Source organism: Sarcophilus harrisii, chromosome 1 (assembly GCF_902635505.1).
Source record: "Sarcophilus harrisii chromosome 1, mSarHar1.11, whole genome shotgun sequence".
In the NCBI taxonomy this organism is placed as follows: domain Eukaryota; kingdom Metazoa; phylum Chordata; class Mammalia; order Dasyuromorphia; family Dasyuridae; genus Sarcophilus; species Sarcophilus harrisii.
Window position 1 is genome coordinate 52,652,012 of NC_045426.1, and position 24,066 is coordinate 52,676,077.

The 24,066-nt window shown below is 35.9% G+C and overlaps 1 protein-coding gene across 4 annotated transcripts in view; it reads left to right on the plus strand.

Moving 5' to 3' along the window:
• Positions 1–24,066, plus strand: part of PPARG (peroxisome proliferator activated receptor gamma) — a 162,656-nt gene that overhangs the window by 21,310 nt on the left and 117,280 nt on the right. For all 4 annotated transcript variants that reach the window (XM_023498195.2, XM_023498197.2, XM_031955345.1 and 1 more), the window contains exon 2: positions 10,486–10,561. The gene's annotated coding sequence lies outside the window, so the exon portion shown is untranslated. The remainder of the gene's footprint in view (positions 1–10,485; positions 10,562–24,066) is intronic.

Here is a 24,066-nt window from a genome sequence, read left to right on the forward strand (position 1 = left end):
CTTAGATTTGGAAGATTTAGTTTTAAATTCTTGTTCTACTTCTTAGCACTAGAGTAACCACAGGCAAATCATGCAATCACTTTTGGCATTAGTTTCCTCACCTGTAATAATAATAATGATAAATAATAGCTAATATATATATATATCAATCTAAGATTTGTAGAATACTGTACATGTTATCTTATTTTATCCTTAAACCACCCCTATGAAGGGTTTATAATAGTAGTTACTGTTGGCTCATTTTACACGTGACGACACTGAGACTAAGTAATTTGCCCAGCCTCACACAGTTAATACATATCTGAGGCAGGATTTGAACTCCAGTCTTCTTTGATTATAATCCAGCATTTTTGCCCACCATTTAGAAAGTCTCAATTCAAAATTGCATAATCTTGTGAAGAAGTAAAATTAAATAGTAAGATGCTGTGTAACATTGACGATATGATGGGCTTGCTGCTAATTAAAAGCAGACCAGCCCCAATATTTTTAAACAGCATCAAATGTTGTTTGGATAAGGCACGGTGACATTTTTAAGACTAACATCTGTAGTGCTCTTTTGGCACTACTAAATATCACTGTTGGGTTGTTGTCAAGTCATTTCAGTCATGGCTAACTCCTTATGACTCCATGTGGGGTTTTCTTGGCAGAGATACTGGAGTAGTGGTTTGCATTTCTTTCTCTGCTCATTTTACAGTTGAGGAAACTGAGGCAAGCAAGATAAAATGACTTACTCAGGGTCACACAGCTAGTAAGTGTCTTGAGCCAGTTTTGAACTCATGAAGACGAGAATTTTTCGGGCTCAACTTTCTGTCCACTGCGCCACCTAGCTGCCTTACTACTACTGCATCTTGGTGCACAATAAACATTTTTTGTGCACTTTTCAAATAATAAAATGTCAGCCCTTAACCATTTTTATGTGTTTAAAATTTTTGAAATTCAAATGTACCTTTTGTAACATAAATAAATACTAGAATCTCTCTCTCTCTCTCTCTCTCTCTCTCTCTCTCTCTCTCTCTCTCTCACACACACACACACACACACACACACACACACACACTCTCATTCTCCAAAATGGAGAAGGAAAAGCAGAGTGGGCTAGAGTAGTTAACTGATGGAAGCCTATGTAGGAGGCTGGACTTTGAAATGTAACCATGCATTTCCTTCACAAGCTAATTGTACAATATTTCAGAGTCTGATTCTTTTTGTACAGCAAAATAACGTTTTGGTCATGTATACTTATTGTGTATCTAATTTGTATTTTAATATATTTAACATCTACTGGTCATCCTGCAATCTGGGGGAGGGAGTGGGGGGGTAAGAGGTGAAAAATTGGAACAAGAGGTTTGGCAATTGTCAATGCTGTAAAGTTACCCATACATATAACCTGTAAATAAAAGGCTATTAAAAAAAAAAAGAAAAGAAATGTAACCATGAGTCCAATAGACAGTAAGAAATGGGAAAGCATTCTAGTGTGAAAAAGTTGCATGAGCAAAATCATGATGGACATTTCAAAGGACAGTGAAGGACCCAGTCTGGCTACCAAGGGAGACTTTGTTTTAGGAAGTAATTTAAAAGAAACTTTAAGGAAGTGGAGCCAAAATGTCTGAAAATAGGCAGGAACTCACCTGAGCTCTCCCAAATTCCCCTCTAAACAATTTTCAAAAGAAGCTTTAAGAGGTAGATCGAGACAGAATTGCTAGCCAAACTGGGAGTTGAATACCTTGATAATTGGGTGGAATTCATGTATTGGCTAGGTGGCCATCAATCAGAAATCCCGTGAAAGGGATTTTTAAATTGGATGGATGCAAGCCAGGTTAGTCTAGAAATTCACGTTCGAGATTGGAACAAAATGAGACGCTTGAAGATGAGCTGACAATTAACAAAAGGAAGTTTTAAATAGTTTAGAAATACTATGCAGCAAGGATATATAATACAGTTGGTAAAGCTTCCCAGCCTCCATTTTCACCAGAATGCTGTCTAGTCATAGGTGTTTGAAAGCTATAGGTAAGGAAGTGCTTTATTCTTATGATCAATTTTTCCTGTAGCCCATAAGAAACTCATATTTGAACCTTAGTCATGTTTTAGTCTGGAGGATGCTTTCAGTATTTGTTTAGGGAAAATTAGCTTGAGGATTAGAGCCTTGGGAAATGCTAGACCCGCTGAGATGACTGGACCTTAGGAAATAAGTGAAGTTCTCACAGGTGGGACGTGGGACTGAATTGATTGAATAATGAAGTGAGTGAGCTTTAAGCTTCTTTACAGTTCTGAAAATATTATAATTCTCTACATTAACTACATTAACATTTCTCCCTCCTTTCTAATTCCTTTACTTCTTCATTTCTTTCCCTTTCTCACTACATCTTCCCTTTGTTTCCCTCTATATGCTATTCCTGCTCCTTCTTTCCTCTCTGTCTTTCCTATCCTTTCTCTTTCTCCATCTTCTCTCTTCTTCTTTTATGTTTTCCCCAGTTTTTTGCCCCTTTCTTCCCCAGTTTTTTTCTTCTTCTCTTTCTCCTCATTTTCTTTAGTCACTTAGCCCCCATCTCCTCAGTTCTCTCTTTCAACTTTCAGTAACATGGGATAGGACAATATTTCTTTTTCTTGATGAATAGATTGCCAAAATCCCACAGTGCACATTTATGTGTACACACACACTCATACACATACTCTTCTTTTAATCACTGTCCTCTGAGATTATACTCATTCCACAGTTAGTTTTTAAAGTATATTTTGCTTACAGGTGATTTTTTTTTCAAGTGGCTTATGGTTTCCGCTTATAAGGCAGTTTTCTACAGAAATCAAAGTCACAAAAGACATCATCAAAAAGCAGCTGATCTTCCCACTCTTTTCGCTTCTTATGTGACACTGTGGTTTTATGAGACTGGGCATTATATTCCGTGGGAGGAAGCAGGGGAGATCTGTATTAGGGATGCCCTTTTGTTGTGGGTAAAAGTTCAAATAAAATCCCCTAAGACATCCATGCCATCAAAATAGCCCTGGATTGAAATAAGAATAGAAAAAGGAAGACAAAGGAGAAGGGAAGAAAAGGGACTCATTTCCTTAACCGCCCATGGGATCCTTGAGGGTGTTTCTTTTTTGGATCTCAGTATCTTCATCTGTAAAATGGGGTTGGTTCCCATTGGCCTCTGAGATCCCTTCTAGAGCCAAATATGTGGTATTATGCTCTCTGGGGCATTATAATAGCTTGCATAAATACATATACACATATTTTACATATGTGTATATATATACACATAGAACATATATAAGCTTATATATGTCACCTACCTTAAATAAAAGCTCATGTCTGATAGTTTGTATATAAAAGCTATTGTCTATAATAGTTTATGCATATTTTTAAGAGTTGTAAATATATTTTACATAACTATGACATTTGAGTCTATTTTTGCCCTTTTACAAATGGGGAAACTGAGGTGATGAGAGATTCAGGCTTATTATCTTGGTATTAGAAAACAGCAAATGCTAGCAGCATTGTGTTTCCACAGTTTTTGCAAAAAAAAAAAAAAAGAACAGTGTATCCTTCCTCCCAACCCACCACAAAGGATCAAGGGATCCTTTTGAGTTTCCTTTAAAGTCTTATCCTCACTGTGTATTGGGAGAATTCTAGAATGCCTTTAATTTAGAGAAGGGGCATGACTTTAGTTTTAGACATAAATTTATATACGACATGTCAGAGTTCAATGATAACTTCCTCTGATTCTCAAACTCAAGTGGAAATGTCATGTAGTAGAATTTGAAGTCAAAGGACCTCATTTGAATCTCATCTCTGCCATCTATTAGCATTGACTTCAATTTCCTCATCTGTAAAATAAACGAGTTGGATTAACCAAGCTCTAAATATTTTTCTATGAAATAATTCACTGATGATCTCTCTCCTTTCTCTCCCCCTTCTCTCCTCCTTCTTTTACCTCATTTCTCCCTCCTTTCTAATTCCTTTACTTCTTCATTTCTTTCCCTTTCTCACTACATCTTCCCTTTGTTTCCCTCTATAAGCTATTCCTGCTCCTTCTTTCCTCTCTGTCTTTCCTATCCTTTCTCTTTCTCCATCTTCTCTCTTCTTCTTTTATGTTTTCCCCAGTTTTTTGCCCCTTTCTTCCCCAGTTTTTTTCTTCTTCTCTTTCTCCTCATTTTCTTTAGTCACTTAGCCCCCATCTCCTCAGTTCTCTCTTTCAACTTTCAGTAACATGGGATAGGACAATATTTCTTTTTCTTGATGAATAGAGTTTGTATGTTCTCTTCTCAATCTTAAAAGCAGGATAATGAAATATTTTATGTTTCATTTTTAAACAAACAAAATTTATTTTCTGGTTCACTGTGTGTGGTTAAGTTGTTTATTTGTTTTTTGGGAGGGATAGAATTGGGTAGTCGATGACCCTTGCCAATGGGTTTGTGATGAAATTAGTTCATGGTAACTTCTAAAAGTACAGTTTCTCTGAATAGCCAGTGACTCTTGTCAATGGGTTTGGGTTGAAGTTAGATCATGGTGACCTCTAAAAGTATATTTTACAGGTTATTAAATTATAAGGCACAATTGCTATCCATAAAAAAGTGTCCCATACAGTACTTTGCACATTGATAAATCCCTGACCTCCAGGGGCTTATAATAGAATTAACAATTTCCCTTTAAGTACACATATTTATACATTTGTAGACAGACACTCTGTGTGTGAGAATGTATTTGCATGAGTTTTACATTATAATTTCTGAATTCTCCCAAACAAAATACCTTCCACTTTCAAGAAATTGTTTCTTATTTTACTCCTTCCTTCACATTGTTAATGTCAATATAACATATATTGATTGCCTGGTCATCATCTTCTGGCTAACAATCATAGACATAATTTAAGTGTTTGTAGGCAGGTTCTGTATTTGAACCATATCTTCTATGAAGAAATCCATACGAAGCTTATGTTTAAATCTTAATATGATTTGTCTCACATGTCTTTGCAGCTCTTAAAGTGCTTTGCACAAGTAGGTACCCTAGAAGAATTTTTTGAATGAATGGAACACATTAATTAGTTTTTCCTCACTTAGGCTAAAGTTTCTCACTTAAACTAAATTACCAAGGTTTCTTCTCCACTATCTAAAAATGATTTTTCTAAATTGTTTTATTCTGTTGAGGCATCAGATTTGTCTTCTTGGGCTTCAATAGAGGCAGCATGGTCTCTGGGTAACCAGGCTAATGAAATGCAATTAGAAATCTTGTTTCAGATTAAAAATTAGATAGTTAGAATAGAGAACCTTGACAAACTAATCTTGTGTTGAAATCAGTTGGGAATTTGCTTAAAATGTTTATATAGGTGTAAATTAAAGATGTTTTCTCTTTTATAGTTGGCTAATTTTTTGTTTGATTCTTTACTGATATGCAAGTATTTTAATTTTTAATAGGTTTCCTGAAAATTAAATGTTAAGTAGATTAAGATATTAACTTACATGGTGAGGCTTAGGTAGAGTTATAGTAATATCTTTTGGTCTTAGAGAACAAATTCCCAAAGACAGAATAAAGAGGAACAGTCTTGAGTTGTATACCAAAATGCCACAAGTAATAAAATTGTTAAGTTGGGCTCCATAATTAATAAAGAGATGAACAGTTTACCTATGAGGAGATTGACAGTAGGTCCTCACACAGAAAAATGATCAATCTCACTAGAAACTAAAGAAATTCAAATTTAGCAACTTAGGGCTAATATTATATAACTATTAAAATCTCTGATAAAATCCAATGTTGGTAGGGAAAAAGGAAAACAAATTTCTTTAATCATTGCTTTTGACATCGTCTTTATGGTTAGAGAATTTGTGTAACATTTTACAAGCATAAAATATTTCATATCCATTAACCTAATAGTTCCCTTTTGGGAAACTCCCTCCTTTTTTCCTCTCCCTCACCTACCAAAAAGCCAAGCAATATGATATCAATTATACATATGAAATCATACAAAACATATTTCTATATTAGTCATGTTGCCAAAAAGGGGTGGAAAAGTAAAGAAAATGAGAAAATTATACTTTAGTTTGCATTCAGAGTTCAATTCTCTTTCTAAAAGTGAATATCATTTTTCATCATGGATCTTTTGGAATTTTCTTGAATCATTATATTAGATTAGCTAAGTCTTTCACAGTTGATCATCATTACAATATTACTGGTACTATATACAATGATCTCTACTAATTCTTCTTGACTTTGTTTTGCATCAGGTCATATAGGTCTTCTCAGTTTTTAATTAAACCATCAAGTTCATCATTTTTTATAGCACAGTAGTATTCCATAGCAATCATATGCTACAACTTGTTTATTCCTTTATCTAATTCTTTATTGCCACCAAAAACTACTAGAAATATTTTTGTATATATTCATCCTTTTCTTTTCTCTTTGATCTCTTTGGAATACAGATCTAGTAATAGTGTGCTGAATGAAAGAGTATGCATAGTTTTATAGCGCTTTGCCCAAGTTAAAATTTGCTCTCCAGAATGGTTGTATCAGCTCACTAGAATTCAGATCTCCTGTTTCTCAGTCTGTCTTCTCTGCACTTCATCATAACTGCTTCCCTTCCATCCTGGATCCAGTCTTGTAGCTGCAGCTGCCTAATGGACATCCATCCTCTCAAGTTCAACGTACAAAGTTGAACACATCATCTTTCTCTCAAACAGGCTTCCCTCTCTTGACTTCCCTTTTTCCATAAATAACACCACTGTTCTCCCAGTCAGGCTCAGAAAATCTCAGAGTCATCTCTGAAACTTCCCCCATATCTCAGTCACCAAATTCCATCAGTTCTTCTTTAAAATCTCTTTTGAATCCACTCCTTTTTTTCTACCTTCACTATTGCTGTTCTAATCTAGACCCTCATTTCCTCATGTTTGTATTCCTAGAATCACCTGTCTTTGAGTTTCTTCCCTCCCCCTCATCACACACACCTAATCCATCCTACACACTGCCTCCAGATTAATTTTCCTAAACCACTAATTTCATCATGCTTTTCTGCTCAAGAATCTCCAACGGCTTTCTATTATTACCTATAGAACAAAGGACATGCTCCTTAGACTGACACTCAAGGCTTCCTGCAATCTGATTCCATTTAACCTTCCTTCCCCTCCTCATTGTCGACCAATTGTTCCAGTGGGAACTCTGTTCATTCTGCTCAAAAGTTCTTCTCTATATCTACCTATCCAGAGTCTATTCCTTCTTTAGCAACTATCTTAGGTCCAAACTCTTTCCCAAAGTCTTCTTGAACACTCTATCTTACAATAATATGTCTTTACAACTTATCACAATTATCTGAAATTATTATTATGCTACTTAATCAACTACATATATATCTATATATACATATATGTGCATACATGTACATACATATACAAACTTATGTACACATGTATGTATGTGTCAATTACATATACACATTCATACATACACATGTGTGGACAGAGAGAATCGTACCTTGGAGATTTAGTTGTATTGAATCTTATCAAGCTCTGGAACCTTGTCATTGTCTGTCATTGTTCATGAGTTTCTCTTGTATCCTACTCTTCATGACCCAATTTGGAGTTTTCTTGGCAAAGATTCTCCACTCATTTTACAGATGAGGAAAGTGAAGCAAATGGGGTTAAGTGACTTGGCTAAGGTCACACAGCTGTTATTTCTCTGAAGACAGATTTGAACTCATGAAGATGAGTCTTCCTGACTCTAAGCTGAGTAATCCATTCACTCTGCTACCTATTGCCTCTTCATTTAGTTTAATCCTCCCATTTAAAAACTGAGGCTTTGAAGAGTCTGGCTGGTTAGCCAGAATCTTAGTCATTTCATGATGAAGTCTGGGACTACAGCCCCGGGTCGTTTGGAGCATTTGATTCCCTGCTACTTTTGCCTTATTCAGTACTAAATATATTAATTAGCAATTTTAGTGTCTTGCCATCCCTGACGATGCAAGATCCTTTATCCTCCCTACTCTACAAGAAGCATAGAGTAAGAGTTCTTGAATTTTAAAGACAAAGATTCAATTGGCTGTTTTCCCAAATTTCAGTTCTCAGATGTGGCTTTCCCTTTCGGTGCCATAAGGAATCTTAAGTATTCCTTTAGTAAACCTTATGCCCACAGGATGAGCTGTATTGATGTGTGCTCAGCAGAAGCACACCCCGCCATCTCCTAGGGCCATGGGATTGTAGCTTTAGCTCTGGAAAAGACCTCTGGGACAACCGAGTCCGGCCCCCTCATTTTACAGATGAAGTCTATAAGTGACTACTCATAAGTGACCCTTCCAGGATCACACAGGTAATAAGTACCAGAGTCAAAGCTTGAACCCAAGTTCTGATATTGCCTCATGCTGCCTCCTTGTGGAATAGCAACTTTGGCCAAGGAAACACAAGAAAATGCTTCTTGAACCCACCAAGAAGTTAGAGGCGGCCTGTGAAAAACGGCCAACTCTAAACGCTCAAACTCCAGACTCAATCTAAAAATAAATGCTTTGTTATAATTAAAGCAGGGATGGTCTTATTATTAATAACAGTACTCGACACCAACACGGCTTTTCATCTTCAAAGCTCAAATATTCACATATATGCCATACCCTGAAGGGTACTAGATAATAACTACGCAAAGAAAACTTGAAAAGTTCATTGGGACTGGGCAGTACTTTTCCAGATTGAGGTTGGCTTGAACTCTAACGTGAAGGAACGTTTCAATTCTGAGGTCTTGTGTTTCCATAGAATCCACCGGGCCAGTCTAGCAGGAAAGGAAACAGGAGGCTATAGGTACTGGTGTTGGAGACAAGAGAAATCAGAGTTTATTTTGGGGTCAGAATGTGCAAAATGTTCCTCTGTGCCTGGGTGCTGGGACAGCCAGGCTGAAGCTGATATGATTCTTGGCGCTGGGATTATTTTGTCTTCCTAGATGTGACAACTTCTGCGAGATTCCTTTGTCCTCTTCGTAAAATTTGAAATGTACAGGTCCTAGGTCTGTCTCGGATTCACTTAGGAAAAGGGAATGTCCCCATTTTCCTTTTGCTGTTGCTTATCTACAGAATGTCTCTTCCCTGCCTTCCCAAATTCTTTGTAGTACATGGATTATATACCCTCAGCAACCAAGCAAGTCATACACCACCTATACCCAGTGACATAATCTCCAAGAGATTGTTGCCCTTAAGAGAACGGCTCCTTCCTAGAACTGGCAGTAGTCAGGGAGATGGAGATGGGATCCCAAATTTTGAGTTCTGATCCCAGTTTTTCTGCTTACTACCTCTATGACCTCAGACAGGGCTTAACTTCTCTCATCAGTAAAATGAGGTTGAAATCATTTTACTAGAGGTTCTATGAGGTCCTTTGCTGTTGTTCATTCATTTCAGTCATGTCTAACCCTTAATGACCCCACTTGGGGTTTCCTTGGCAAAGATACTAGAGTAGTTTGCCATTTCCTTTTCCAGCTCATTTTACATGTGACGAAACTGAGGCAGAAAGGGTTAAGTGACTTGACCCTGCTAATAAATATTTGAGGCAGTGGCTAAAGTCTTCCTCATTGTGAACAATGGTACCACTTCATGGCCTGTAAGGTCCCTTTAAACTCTGACCCAGGACAATAAATTTACAAGTTTGTGAAGTTGATGCCATTATTAGCCCTTGTAAATTGAAGAAAGGGATAGAACAGAAAACCAGCCTTAGAGATAGGAAGACCTGGACCAAATCTCTTCTCTGACACATGATGGCCAGAGAAGTTATTTAACCTATTTAACCTATCATCTCTCTATTCCTCTTCTCACTGGACAACTCTCTGAGACTGTTAGTTACAGAACAGGTAAAAGTTTCCTCACCAGAAATTTCCTAAACCAATGAAATCACAGGTTGAGTTTTTTTTTTTTTTAAAGAGAATAATAAATAAATGCTTAAAATGGCCTTTAATATAACTGGAAAATACTATTTAAAAATAATACGATTTAAAAAACAACAAAAAAGGGTTTTTTAAATCTTTTTTATTATAGCTTTTTATTTACAAGATATATGCATGGGTAATTTTTCAACAATGACACTTGCAAAACCTTGTGTTCCAACTTTTCCCCTTCCTCCCTCCACTCCCTCCCCCAGATGGCAGGTAGTCCCATACAAGTTAAATGTGTTAAAGTATATGTTAAGATACAATATATGTATACATATTCATAGTTATTTTGCTGCACAAAGAAAAAATTTTTAAAAAGTTTTTAAGTGAATAATACCTGACTGGAGAGAGAGATGTGGGCCCAGTCACAAAATCAATAACAAAGTTCGAAATTCAATGAAGGGATACCAGGAAATGCCTAAAGTAGGAATTATTATAATAGGTTCTATTGGCTCTCCCTCATGTATCATTATTCTCATGGGCTCAAAACCAGTTGGGTTTAGGACAAGAGAAAAGTTTTTCCTTTAGAATAAGGAGGTCTAGGTTCTCCTTAAGGACTTTGTGATCATATATTAAAATCAAGTGGTTTTTCTTTTCTTTTTCAGATCTGAAGGGGACAAAGTTGAAAGAACATTTATATACCACCAGGAGACAGTTTTCTAGATTGATTCCACTTTGAAGGTAAGTGAAAATTAATTTGGATACTGCATCCATATTTAAACATGACTCCTTAAAGAAGAAACTATTTCTTTCTGATGTCCTTTTCTACTGTAGAATTACTTAGAAAACTTTATTTTGACTATCATAGTAGTTTTCATGATATCATTTTACCATCCCATTAAAGGAGTGAAGAATAGCACATTTTTCGTAAGACAAAACAAAGATAGGAAATAGACCTGGGATGGTGAAATACATAAATGCTTAGAAACAAATCTCCAATCAGTTTTCCAAATTACTCTAATTTTTCTGTGGCTAATAATGCATTAAATCATTTGAAGTTTCTAAACCTTTCATTAAAAAACACTGTGGTCTAACGGAGGGAATAATTTTAAAGAATTGACTCTGACACAGTAGTCATGTGATTGTAGACACGTCACTGACCTTCCCGATGACTTTGCACAGCTGTGTAAGACTTAAGAGATGAGTTGTCAGCCTATATCTGTGAAGATTTCCACACTGAGGTTCCTCCCCCAATGAAATCACACGTGCAGGATAAAAAAACCCACAGTTTTATAATTAAATTAAAAGATGCTGAGCCTGATCTTATCATGTGTGTTATCAGACTAAAATCTTTTAAGCATATAGACATTTCCTTCTTTCCTCTTCATGCTTAGCTCCAAAAAGAATAATTATTTGTCTCACATGTTGGAATAACTTATGTCCCTGGGTTGGATTTAGGATTGGATATGGTTATCAGCCATACAAATAATGAGATTTAAAGGATTTTAATGCCTTAAATTTGTTTTCCAAGTACTATCAGTGTCTGAAATTTTGCCATTTGAGATCCTCCCCCCATTTTGGTCTATAATGTGTTTCTTCCTCTGAATCCTCTAAAAATTTCTGAGGGACCTGACTACTTAAATTGCTGTTAGGAGGTATAAGTCAAGAGCAAGTTGAAAGCAAAGGAAGTGGAACCACAGGATATACATTTGGCAGAGCAATAAAGGAGAGGGACAGAGAGAGGAGAGAAGGATCAGGAGATAGAAACACCAACAGGACAAACTTTTTGCCAACTTCAGTTTTGTTCTGGGTCTAGTAGCATGGTGATTGCTCAGTGTTATAGTTCTGCTCTCATTCTAAGCAAGGATATAGACATTCTTTCCTATCCTAAATCAGCCTAGAATCATAGATTTTGAACTGAGAAAGATCACTGAGCATATAAAATCTAACTCCTTTGGTTTATATTTTGAAGAAACTGCCCAAGTTCACATAGGTTCCCTTCTTCCCTACTTGTAGCCCTTGGCATTCAGCTTAGAAGTTGGGTGGTTGTCAAGAGACAGATGATGTCAATTGTGATTTTAGGTTCTAGAGGAGAAAATCAAAAGATTATTGAATTTGGAGAAAGAGAATCTCTAGGTTCAAATCCCAACTCTGTAACCTGTCTTAAAGTTCTCTGGGTCTCAGTTGTCTCATCTGTGAAATGAGGGTTTTGTTTTAATTGGTTTCTAAAGTCCCTTGATCATTATTATTATGATTTTGTCATTTTTCAGTCAGGTTTGATTCTTCATATAAACCTCATTTAAGTTTTCTTGGCAAAGATACTGGAGGGGTTTGCCATTTCCTTCTCTAGCTCATTGTACATATGAAGAAACTGAGGCACACAGGATTAAATGACTTGCCCATGTTCATATAGCAAGTATGTGTCTGAGGCTGGATTTGAACTTGGGAAGATAAGTCTTCCTGATTCTTGACTGAGCACTCTTATCTACTGTACCATTTAGTTGCCCACAAAGTCCCTTCTCTAAATTCTAAATCCTATATTGCTACACTGTTGATATATTTTTGTGGATTTGCTTTCATGGGATAAACATGGCTATTGATTAATATATAATATTTTATAATAAAATGAAATTATTGGGGCTCCTGGGTGGAGAGCTAACACAAGTAATCAGTTCTTTGCCTTGTAGCACAGTGCCAAGTCAATGGTTGCCTTTTGCAAGTGATATATTAATGTCTATAGCTGGGTCATATTGCTAAATCCCCTGAGTCTTTTCTTGGAATCTTGTGGCAACTCCAGGAACCCCTAGAACAGCATAGGTTCAGATGGCAGGGCTCTGACTCTAGGAAGATGCAGCAATTCCTAAAAATCATTACTTATACAAGTGTGTGCTCTTAGGGAGCATGAAAAGCTGCCAGACTCCTTTAAAATGTAAAAGCTTAAGGCATCTAGATCGTGCGGTGGATAGAGTACCAGTCCTGGAGTCAGGAGGACTTGAGTTTAAATGAGATCTCAGATACTTATTAGCTATGTGGTCCTGGGCACATCACTTAATCCCAGTTGGCTAGCAAAAAATAAAATAAAAACGTAAAAGCTCTTTGAGAGTAAGGATTGTTTCACCTTCTGTATTTTATCCCTAGAACCTGTTTAATAAATAACTGCTGTTTGATTAATTAATTTGATTAATATCTTGAGAAAGCCAGGCAGTATTTTTCTAGTTGTTAATTAGCACAATAAACAGAAACCACAATGACGGAGAGAGAAATTGTCCAAAGTTATCAGGGAGTTGCTTGCATTGGCAATATTTGCTCAATTTTCAGCAATTTAATGCATCTCGGAGTTTCACAAACCACAAAAGGACTTATAGAATTGGAAGCTGAGTGTAGGTTAGGACTGTATTCCTTAATCTTCTTAATTTACCTTCCCTGGTTGTTCCCCCTATCTCAGCCACTACTTAAAGCCAGTAACTTCCCATCCCTTCAGAAGATTTTTCTTATGATACATCCTCCTTTGGGCTCATACAATTTTCAGTGAATACCAATTGGTCAAGCATCCACAAGATGCTTCCCAATGGCCTTTTCTCAAGGATCTCATATTCAAATTGGGAAGACAATATACAAATAATTATGTAAAATGAAGATATATACAGTATAAATAGATGTTCTCAAGAGAGAAAGCACTGGTAGTAGGGGACACAAGTGAGCTTGTGGAAAGTGGAGAATTAGGGAAAACCGTAGTACAGGTGAAGAGGGAGAATATTCTATGGATGAGAACACAGAGTCAAAAAATAGAGCATACACACACACAGAGTTGGGTTTTGGGTTTGTTTTTAAGAAGTCTTAGATTTTTGGAAGCAGTCTTTAAAATCTCAGGGCTGTTCCAGAAAGTGGTTCACACTTTTACACAAAACAGGAAGTATCAGAAATCCCGAGAGACCGCTCTCCCTCATCCTCGGGAGTCCCTCCACCACTCCTTTGTCAGGATGCCCCCTCTGATTAGCCATCAACCTTTGGGGCAGTTTTTCCGCCCAGCTTCTTTCTGGACATTCCCCATTAACTGTCCACTATTAAGAATGGCTTCTGCACCATAAATTTTGTTAAGTCTGAAACTTGGTACACAGGAAACTCTGGAGCCCAGGCAGCTGGGAGAGTCGCTTGTGGGGTTAATTTATAACTAAGACAAATGAATCTATAAAAAGAAGGAAAGCTCTATGAGAAATATGTTAACTGATGGCAAAGGGTGGGGGAAGGGGCTTAGATAAATGATATCTGAACTTGTTTGGTCCCAATGATTTTATGGCTAAGGAATTCAATTATAGGTGTGCTGGGTGCAGCAAATCACAATTCTGTAAATTACTAATGGGACACAAAGATCTTTATCATTTTCTGTATGTATCCACATGCAAAGTTCAGTCCTGCCCTCTGTAAATAAACTCTGGTGCCTACTCTATACTGCCATGCCTATGGCTCCAGGGGCTGGAACACAGATAATGTATACTTTTGAAACCTCACGGTGTATGATAGTGGGCATATTTGTAAATGAGATTAGCAAATAGGGTAGATTACTTTTCTTTTCAGGATTGGGACCATTAATTTGTTTCATTTTGCATTATTAGGTCTTATGGAATTTAGGAATGACTCTATAATAGAGGGGCTAGCAAATGTATTTTTTTTTTAAATCACCAAGAATTAGAAATACTTTTAAGTAACAGAATCTCAAAGTTGGAAATTACCCCAGAGGCCATTTAGTTCAACTAGAACCTGTCTAGAAATACTTGGATATGGCATTCTTTAGAAGGGTGGGGGGAGACCCACCTAATAACTTAGGTGTGGGCTGACTTTTTATTTGCCCAAGCGAAGCTGATTAACCTCTAGGCATTTCTAGGCTATTTCCTAAAGGGTTTTCATCTAGGTGATTGCTAAGGTCCCTTACAGTTCTTAATCTATATAAACCTACTTTAAATAATTCCACCTTCAGCTGGTCCCATCTTTCCCTAACTCCCCTTACCGGTAGCACTTTCATTCTGACATTATTTCCCAGTTTCCTCTATCTGGATCCTATTTATACGTAGTTGTTTGCATGTGGTCTCCTAATTGGACTGTGATTCCTTGGGAAAGAAGGAAGGACTTTTGTTTGTTTCTTTTCATTATTTGTTTTGCCTTTCTTTTTGCACAATGCCTGGCACATCTTAGGCACTTAATAAATTCTTGCTGACTTGACTTTGCTTGTTACCCTGAACTTTCTTTTTTGTTGTTGTTTTTAAAGTTTTTTGTTTTCAAAATATATGCGTGAATAATTTTTCAGTATTAACCCTTGCAGATCCTTGTGTTCCAATTTCCTTCCCCTTCTCCCCATTCCCTCCCCTAGATGGCAAGGAGTCCAATATATGTTATGTTAAACATGGTAGAAATATGTTAAATCCAATATATGCATACATAGTTATACAATTATCTTGCTGCACAAGAAAAATCAAATCAAACAGGAAAAAAATGAGAAAATAAAATGCAAGCAAACAACAACAAAAGAGTAAAAATGCTGTGTTGTGTCAGTTCCCATAGTCCTTTCTCTGGGTATAGATGGCTCTCTTCATCAAAGGTCATTAGAAATGGTCTGAATCTTAATGTTGAAGAGACCCATGTCCATCAGAATTGATCACTGTATATAATTCTTGTTGCCATGTACAATGATCTCCTTGACCTGAACTTTCAATTCTTTGTTGATTCCTAAAAGGTGCAAGTGAGGACTTTCTTCCTATCTGTCATTAGAAAGTAATTTCCATTTAACAGGTCATTTTTACCAAGGAGGATACAAATCAATGATTATTTAAAATATTACTTAAGGCTCAGAAATCATAGATTCAGAGCTGAAATGGGATTTTAGAAATCATCTAGCCAACTCCATCTCTCCTTGTTTTACAGATGAGGCCTAAAGAAGTTGTCAGAGTTTTATAATTTAAGTTTAAATCTTTTGAAGGAGGTTAAGAGGAATCCATACATAGTTTTAATTTAAAATGTCAAAGCTGAAAGATGTCATCATGAAATAGGAACTGTAGATTCTTGTTATGTAGTATCTAAAATAACACGTTCATATTCTAATTTTTGAGAAGTCTCTACGAATAAATCACAACAGGCCATGTCCCATCTTTAGCTATTGTTTTCTTGCCACTGTTCTCAATATTTGGTACAAGGTTTAGTCATTAACTTATAAACTTAAGTATCAAATCTTTGATAATGTGATATGATATCAGAATTTAGCCATAATTTATTCATAAATAAACTGTAATAAAATTTAGGATTAAAGGTGACTCACTCAAAAATACATAAATTTACTGATGAAATTTATTTTAAAAAATCAAATAAAAACTACATCAGCCTATAGATTCCTCAAACTATCAAAAGGATAATCTTTTAATAGCAATAGCTTCTTCTGCAGTTACAAAAAGATTTTTTTTAATCATTTGAACTACTTTACTTTAATTTGAAAAATCATTTGGAATCAAAAAGGCAGAAAAGTTCATTTTTCTTTTCTTCCAGTTTTTGGATAGGCATTTTTTTTTTTAAGTTGAAAGTTGAATTAGCTGCAAACTATAGCTTTTAAATTCCCACATTGTTGGATAGTCTGAATGGCTGATTTTATTTTCTTTAGTGGAGGCAAAATTTACCTTTTCAGGTTGTTAAATAAAATTCTTTTAAGATTTTAAAATTAAATATGTTTATTTTGTTTAGATAAATATATATTTGCTATTGGGGGGAAATTACTAATACTATAAGTTTATTGCTTAGTTAAATAAAAACATTTAAATATCGCTTGTTTTGGGTAATGGCTAATGGCTATTCTGTCTAGTATAAAGTGGCAAGGATTGCCCTTGAATAGGACTTATTCACTCCGAGGTGGTTCACATTCTGAGATTTCAGAAATGCTTTCCATCTACTCTGGCAATACTTAAGTTACCTAGGTTTTTTGTAGTTGCCAAATTAATTTTAAAAATTCAAGTATATCATTACTTGAAATTATATGCTCTTAGATTTTAAGAATGAAATCTCAATCTCTCTGTTAGGAAGAAGGTGAATGGAGTATCATATGTCTTACCTTTCTCAATGAGTTGGGGAGTAGTGGACAGGAAGGAGAGGTTTAGAACTTAATTTAAAAAAAAAGAATGTCAAAATGTGATGGAAGATTTTTACTAAACCATAAAAATATACTTTTCAAGAGAAAATGATTATATTGATTTCTTGGTCTGATTAATGAATTAAGCCTAGTTTTGTTCATCTATTCAATCAAGATCTAAATCATATACACTGATGGGAATAAGTCAATTCCTTTCCAGTCTGCAGGTCTTTATTAAGCATGTACTTTGTCCTAGAGCTAGAAGGATTTTCAAAAGGTCCCTTATCCTACAGGAATTTAAAAATAATTTCCTAATTTTGGTTACTTGCAATGCAGTCTCATTTATGCCATTAACCACCACCATCACCACCATTATCATCATCATCATCAAAGAAACCATCTTACAGAGCAAGGTAGTCTCCAATAGGTTGGCATTGGGGAAGTGCAGTCAGATAGTTTTCTCCTTTTTTCTGAAGGGAAACTTTAGTTTTTTCCACTCCTCACATCTACCGGGCACCTCATTGGTCTGTCATAGCAGGAGATCCATTTTTATGCTTTTGAATTTATTGTGAACGGATAAAGCAGAAACACAGTATGTAGCTTCATTTTTCTTGTGCTCACAAAAGGGACCACGTCTTCACTTTTCCTGCACAAACCAAAGACTTGTCTTCTCTTTTTCTCAAGGGCCATTAATCATTTTTAATCTCTTTGATTTATATGCTCTTCTGATGACCTCAAAGGTAACACAATTGTTGTCTCTTTCATGTTATTTTTGGTGTTTTGATAGAACACTTGCCTTTTTCCTTCAATCCAGGTCCTGAGGTCCAAAAGAATTTAAATTGTTAAAAGTGTGTAATTTTCAACCTTTTTTATCCCCAATGGAATACACATAGGAAATATGGTGACGTAAACGTCTTCATTAATCTTTGAGAGTCACAAGATTGGGTTGTTGTGACAAGAAACAATTAGGAGTAAATTTCAGGGAAATACCGTAATGCTGTTGCTTTTGTTTTCTTTTGTTAACAAGCCACATGACTTTCCTCTCAAACCCAAGTAATACAGAGTGTGGACTTCTTTCAAGATCGCAGTGTCATCAGCATCCTAGGAATATACACTTTCCTAAGTTTGTTCCCTATAATTTGTGATTGCTATTTTCCTTATCTTCGAAGGAAGTACAGCAACTCCCACTGGGGAAATACCATGTTAACTTGATCCTAAAATAAATCTAAGGGAAAGGTCACATCCTAATAACTTGTGCAAATCTAAATTCCCATGGAGATTGAAAATCATTTTGTATGAGTAGGGCATTAACAATGCGCTGTTGAATTTCTTCCAGAGAGTGTCTTAGAATCTGAGAGCACTTTGTGTACAAGTGTAAGCACCAAAATATAGATACAACAGGCAAGACTAAATGTTTTTTTAGTGTTCTGTTGCTATAAATATTTAGGGAAAAAATTAACTTGAATAATAAACCACAATTTTTTTTAAAGCACCATCACCTTTCAGTAGAAATTTAAGGAATATTACTAAGCACTTATATTTATCACATGCTAATATTGAAAATATTTATTATATGAAAATGCCTTCCTGCGATCACAATGCCTTAGTAAAAAGCCTCCTATGAACATCAGCTCCTAATGGTATGTAGATCATATAACCACTGGTAGCTTGCTCAAAACTGACAGGGTTGAAGACCCGTGTGGGACTTTGATGATGAGAAGCCCCAGTTTCCCTAGAGGATGACCCCTTCCACTCCTAATCTTCCAGATGATGTAGGTTGCTTTCTGTTGTCTCTCAGGTCTTTATTATCTGTCTTTGGCATTGTTTTTTATTTGGGGAGGGGCATTCCCCTCCAAGTCTGTTTCTGCAATTTTTAAAAAGTTAACCTAAGGGAGGATTTCTCCATCAGATATCCCCAGTTTGAGGGTGACAGGAACAATTCCATCAAGGAAACGTGAACATTTAAAATGTTCACGAGTATTGCACAAATTTATACCTGGGCTGGAGGGACATCTATCAGTTCTGTGAGCCTCAGTTTCCTCATCAGTTCAATGGAGTCAATAAGTGCCTTTCCTACTTTATAGTCTAGTTGTGGGAATAAAAGGGATAATGCACAGTGTTTTGAGAAGTTTAAGGAGAATACAAATACAGGTACTACAACTTCATCAGGCCTTCATTCCCTCCCATTTAACCAAAATGATCTCTTATCTCTAACTTCCTTTTCTCTCCAAACCATCTGTACAATATTGCCAGATTCAACTCTCTAATACATAGCTCTGATCACTAGCTCCAAAAAACTTCAATACTGAGTAAGTTATAACTACTAATATCTAAAGTTTACAAATTATAAAAATTTACAAAATCCATTTATATGAATTATCTCATTTTCTTCTTGTGATCCCTTGTGGTTGCTCACACATCCATGATTGATCCTGTTTTACATATTTGATCAGGATCCTCAAACCCAACCACCTCATTTTACAGATGAAGAAACTGAGGCATGAGACAGATATATGGTCTTAGGTTACACAGATAATTAGTATCAGAAGCAGGATTTGTATACAGATTCTTAGCTACCAGAATCATTTCCTTTCTGCTGTCTTCCTGACTTCAGGAACTAGCCCTCTATTCACTGTGCCATCTGCCCACTTTAATATCAAAATTAGTCCTTTCCCCTGTCTCCTTTAAATTAATCAGTTGGACAGATTCCACTGGATAACAGTATTATTTCCTGAAAATAGCTGCCTCTTAAAATGATGGCCAGCAAGAGCAACACCCCACATCTGATGTATTGTACCCTTTCAATAAAAGTAAGCTTCTTTATAGTATTTTCACCTTTTTTATTTGTTTCCTTGCTTTTTATTTCTTGTGTTTTTTTCTTCTTTTCGCCTGATTTTTTTCTCCCTGCATAACATGACAAATATAGAAATGTGTTTAAAAGGATTATACATGTTTAACCTTTAAAAAAAAAAAGAAGAGCATGAACCGCTTTCAAAAAAAAAAAAAAGAAAAAAATTAAGTTTCTTGACATCAAAGACTCTGGTATAGTGTCTGAGGCATTCTTTTATTTGTTTCGGTTTGGATCTATGATTTTGTTGGCAGAGAAAACTCCCCTTTGCAATGTAAAGGGGCAACTATATTCTGCAATTTATGTGCTCTGTAAAATTGCTTAAGGCACTGAGAAGTTAGGTGATTTATCTAGTATCATTTAACCAATGCTTATTACAAGGGGGCCTTGAACCCAAGACGTCATGACTCACATCCTATTCCAGAACCTGGAAGATATTTAATAAATGCTTGTTGACACACTGCTTTCAGGATAATCCTAATTTTTCAAATAAAGAAACCCAGAGGAGAGAAATGTGACCATCTCCCCTTCAGGTAAAAGCTGTGGTTCAATTATTCTCAATCACGGGCTCTTCCTCCACTTCAATAATTGTCTTCACATCAGCCCATGTTTAAAAAGCATAAAATCTTAATGTAAATTGTTTCATTTTTTTAGATGCAGAGATACTCCATTTTACAGGCAAGATGGATGGCTTCCGTCAACACAGCTAACCTTGTCTGTGGTATGCTGTTGAGTGCCGACATGTGTGTCTTTTAGATGCTTATTCTAGATTATTAGTTCCTCAAGGGTCGAGATCTAGTCTTGTTTCCCCTTCCAGTATTTTGCATAATATTTTGCACCAGCTTTGTGTTCATTAAATATTTGTTGCTATTTTTCATTTGAATTTTGCTCTGGGGTGGTGTGACTCCCCAATCTCAAAAAACTCTGCCCTCACGCTGCCAGTGGAAGCCTGGAATGCTGTGTTTGATTTTTTTACATGCTACTGCGCATTTTCTTGACAATGATCATTTGATTCAATTCAATTCAACAAGCATGTGTTTGCAAACTTAAAGAGCATGTAAACCTTCCTGCTTGGATGCCCTGACTGATGGGTCCCAACCTGCAGTCTTATTGTACAGGGACCATTTGTTGAATCATTAAGAGTGTTCCATATCCAACAATGTCAGCTTCAGCTACACTGCTAACATAATAATAAATATTATTATTAATGTGATATCTTTGTGGAATTTCCAGAGATACCTGATTGTTGTTGTTATCATTCAGTCATTTCCAGTTGTACTTAACTCCTCAGGAGTCCCTTTGGGGTTTTCTTGAACAAGAAATTGGAGTGATTTGCCATCTACTTCCCAATTTACAGAGTTAAAAAAAAAACTGAGTCAGCTACTGGCATCTTTTGTCTATGTTTATATGAAAAGGAAAATCCAGCTCCTTTTACTTTTAGGTTGCATGAGGTTCATCATTCATCCCCCACTGCTAAAGAACAATCACATTGAGAGAAAGAAAAGGAGCAAAGAAAAAACTGAATTACTGCTTTGTAATAATTGGGGGGATGGATGGTTACTGATAATTGCTAAGGAGACAAAGTTCTACTTATTTTTCTTCTCTGTCAATAATTTTCATTTTGAAAATGACAGAACAAAAATAGATACTAGGAAGTGGATACCTAAACTAAATGAGGAGCTCATGAAAGAACACCTAGCTAGCCTTGATACATTCAGATATCTGGTCTATCAAAAGAACTACATACTCGGGTACTGAAAGAATTGTCATGTGTGATTGCTGAACCACTATTAGAAATATCTGAAACATGATGGAGATTAGGAGAGCTACTGCAGAAGTGGGATAGGGCAGTTGTTACCTTGACTTTCAAAAAAGAAAAGAGAATGGAGTCTGTAAATTCCAAACCAGTGAGTTTGATTTTGATACCTGGAAAAATTCTAGACTAAATTACAGAAGGGATTATAGAGGATATTTTCTGAATACCCTCTATATTGTTGTGATCACCAAAGAGCCAGGAACAAACTGTCAGGCTGGAGTTCAGGGTGATGCTACAGATGAATTTCTCAAAGCATTTGACCAAGTCTTTCTTGCTACTGTTGTTGGAAAGATGTGGGCTAGATCACAGTTCAGATAGGTAGATTCAGAAGTGGTTGAATGATCATCAGCCAATAGTCAACTTAAAAGTTCCAAGAGATCTGTACTTAGCCTTTGACTGCTTACCATTTTATCAATGACTTCATAGGAAGTGTGTAAATGACATCTGCAGGAAATAAAAGCTGGGAAGACTGACTAACACACTGGATGGCAGACTCAGAACCAAAAGGTCTTGCCATGCTAGAATATGGGGTAGAATGTAATAAGATTAACTGAAAAGGGATCATGTAAATTCTTACGCTTCGATGACAAAAAATTCACCATACAAGTACAAGATGATCAATGAGAAGTCACCTAGAGAATAGTAGTTGTAATGATAAAGGACCTCAAGTCCATACAGTATAGGGATTGGTTGAAGAAAATGGAAGGGTTCAGCCTAGAGAAGACTTAGAAGGGATATGATGCTTGTTTTCTAGCACTTGAAGGGTTGTCTTAGGAAAGAAGTAAGTGACTGATTGATCAGTCTGCTCCATTTGACCCCAGAAGACAAAACTAGAGGCAGAGAATAAAAGTTACAAAAAGGCAAATGTAGGCTTGATATGAGAATTGAATTCTTAAAACATTAGTGCAATCCAAAATATAAATAAGCTGCCTGGTAGTGAGTTCCTAATGGAGGACTTAGAGCAAAGGCTATATAACATTTTGTCAGATGTATTTTAAAAGGCATTTCTTTTTTTCTTTTTTTTAGTATTTAATTTTTTTCAAATAATGCAAAGGTAGTTTTCAACATTCACCTTTGCAAAACCTTTTCAATTTTTTCTCCTTCTCCCCTGCCAAGATAGCAAGCAATCCGATATAGATTAAACATGTGCAATTCTTCTAAACATATTTCCATATTTGTCATACAGTGCAAGAAAAATCAGATCAAAAGGGAAAAAAAATGAGAAAAAAAAACAAGAAACAATCACCAAAGAAATGTGAAAATACTATGCTTTGATCTACTTTTTAGGCTTCATAATTCTTTCTCTGGATGTGGATGGAACTTTCCATCACAGGTCTATTGGAATTGCCTTGAATCACTGCATTGTTGAAAAGAGGAAAGCATTTATTTTCAAATATAGTTAGATTGGTTGACCACTGAAGTCCCTTCACCCTCTGAAGTTAGAATACTCCAGTGGATGAGGAGACTGAAACAAAGGGGTTTGGTCACTCATTTAACAAAGGATGTACTATACATAGAAAGTAAGGAAACCAGAATTTGAACCCAAAATTCTAGATCCTAGAAATCCTAATACAATGTGATTGTATTCTGCAGTAGAATCTAAGGGCATTAAAGGAAGGGAAGAAAAACCAACCGAAAGACAGAAAGGAAATACAAGTGATCAAGACAGAGATGAGTAGAGTGAGGCAGATTGATGAGCAGATGATAGACACACTAAAGTTTATTGGGAGACACACTAAAAGTTTATTGAATTCAACAACAACAACAACTTAACTTGATTTGCTAAGTATTTCCAAATAATAAAATAGAGGCAGCCCAGTATAATAAAAATGGACTTTGGTCGGGAAAGGGAAGGCCAGTTTTCTCTTTGTGAACTTAATAAATCATAACCATACTTTTGTTTCCTCATCCCTAACATTAGGTGATAAAACTTGATGATAAAAATAATATGAATATCTCACATTTAAATCATGCTTTCGGCTTTGTTGAAGTAATTGTCTGGATAAGAAAAATCCTGTGACTCTTCAAAATTGTCACTGGTTTCAAGGTAACTTCCAGACTTGACATCTCAACAAACATGAGGCAATCAGAGCATCAAAGGAATGTAAGACATTATTAATAAATTGATCTCTACAATTACTTTATTTCTAAAACTCAGGCCATTTCTTCACACATGAGCCCATCTTGCCAAATTACACTCACTATAAGGATTCTTAATGATTTTATTGTCCTTTGACAACCCAGTGAAATTTGAAGACCCTTTCTCAGAACAATGTCTTTAAATGCATAAAATAAATTACATAGGGTTATAAAGGAAACAAAGGTTAATGAAAATTAAGGTGTCATTTCCCCCTCTGTCCAATTTCATAGATAACTCTTCCCCTTGAAATTTATCCACATACCCAAGGATTTAAATATATTTATTTAAATTTTTATTTTCCCCAGTAACATGTAAAAACAATTTTTAATATTTAAAA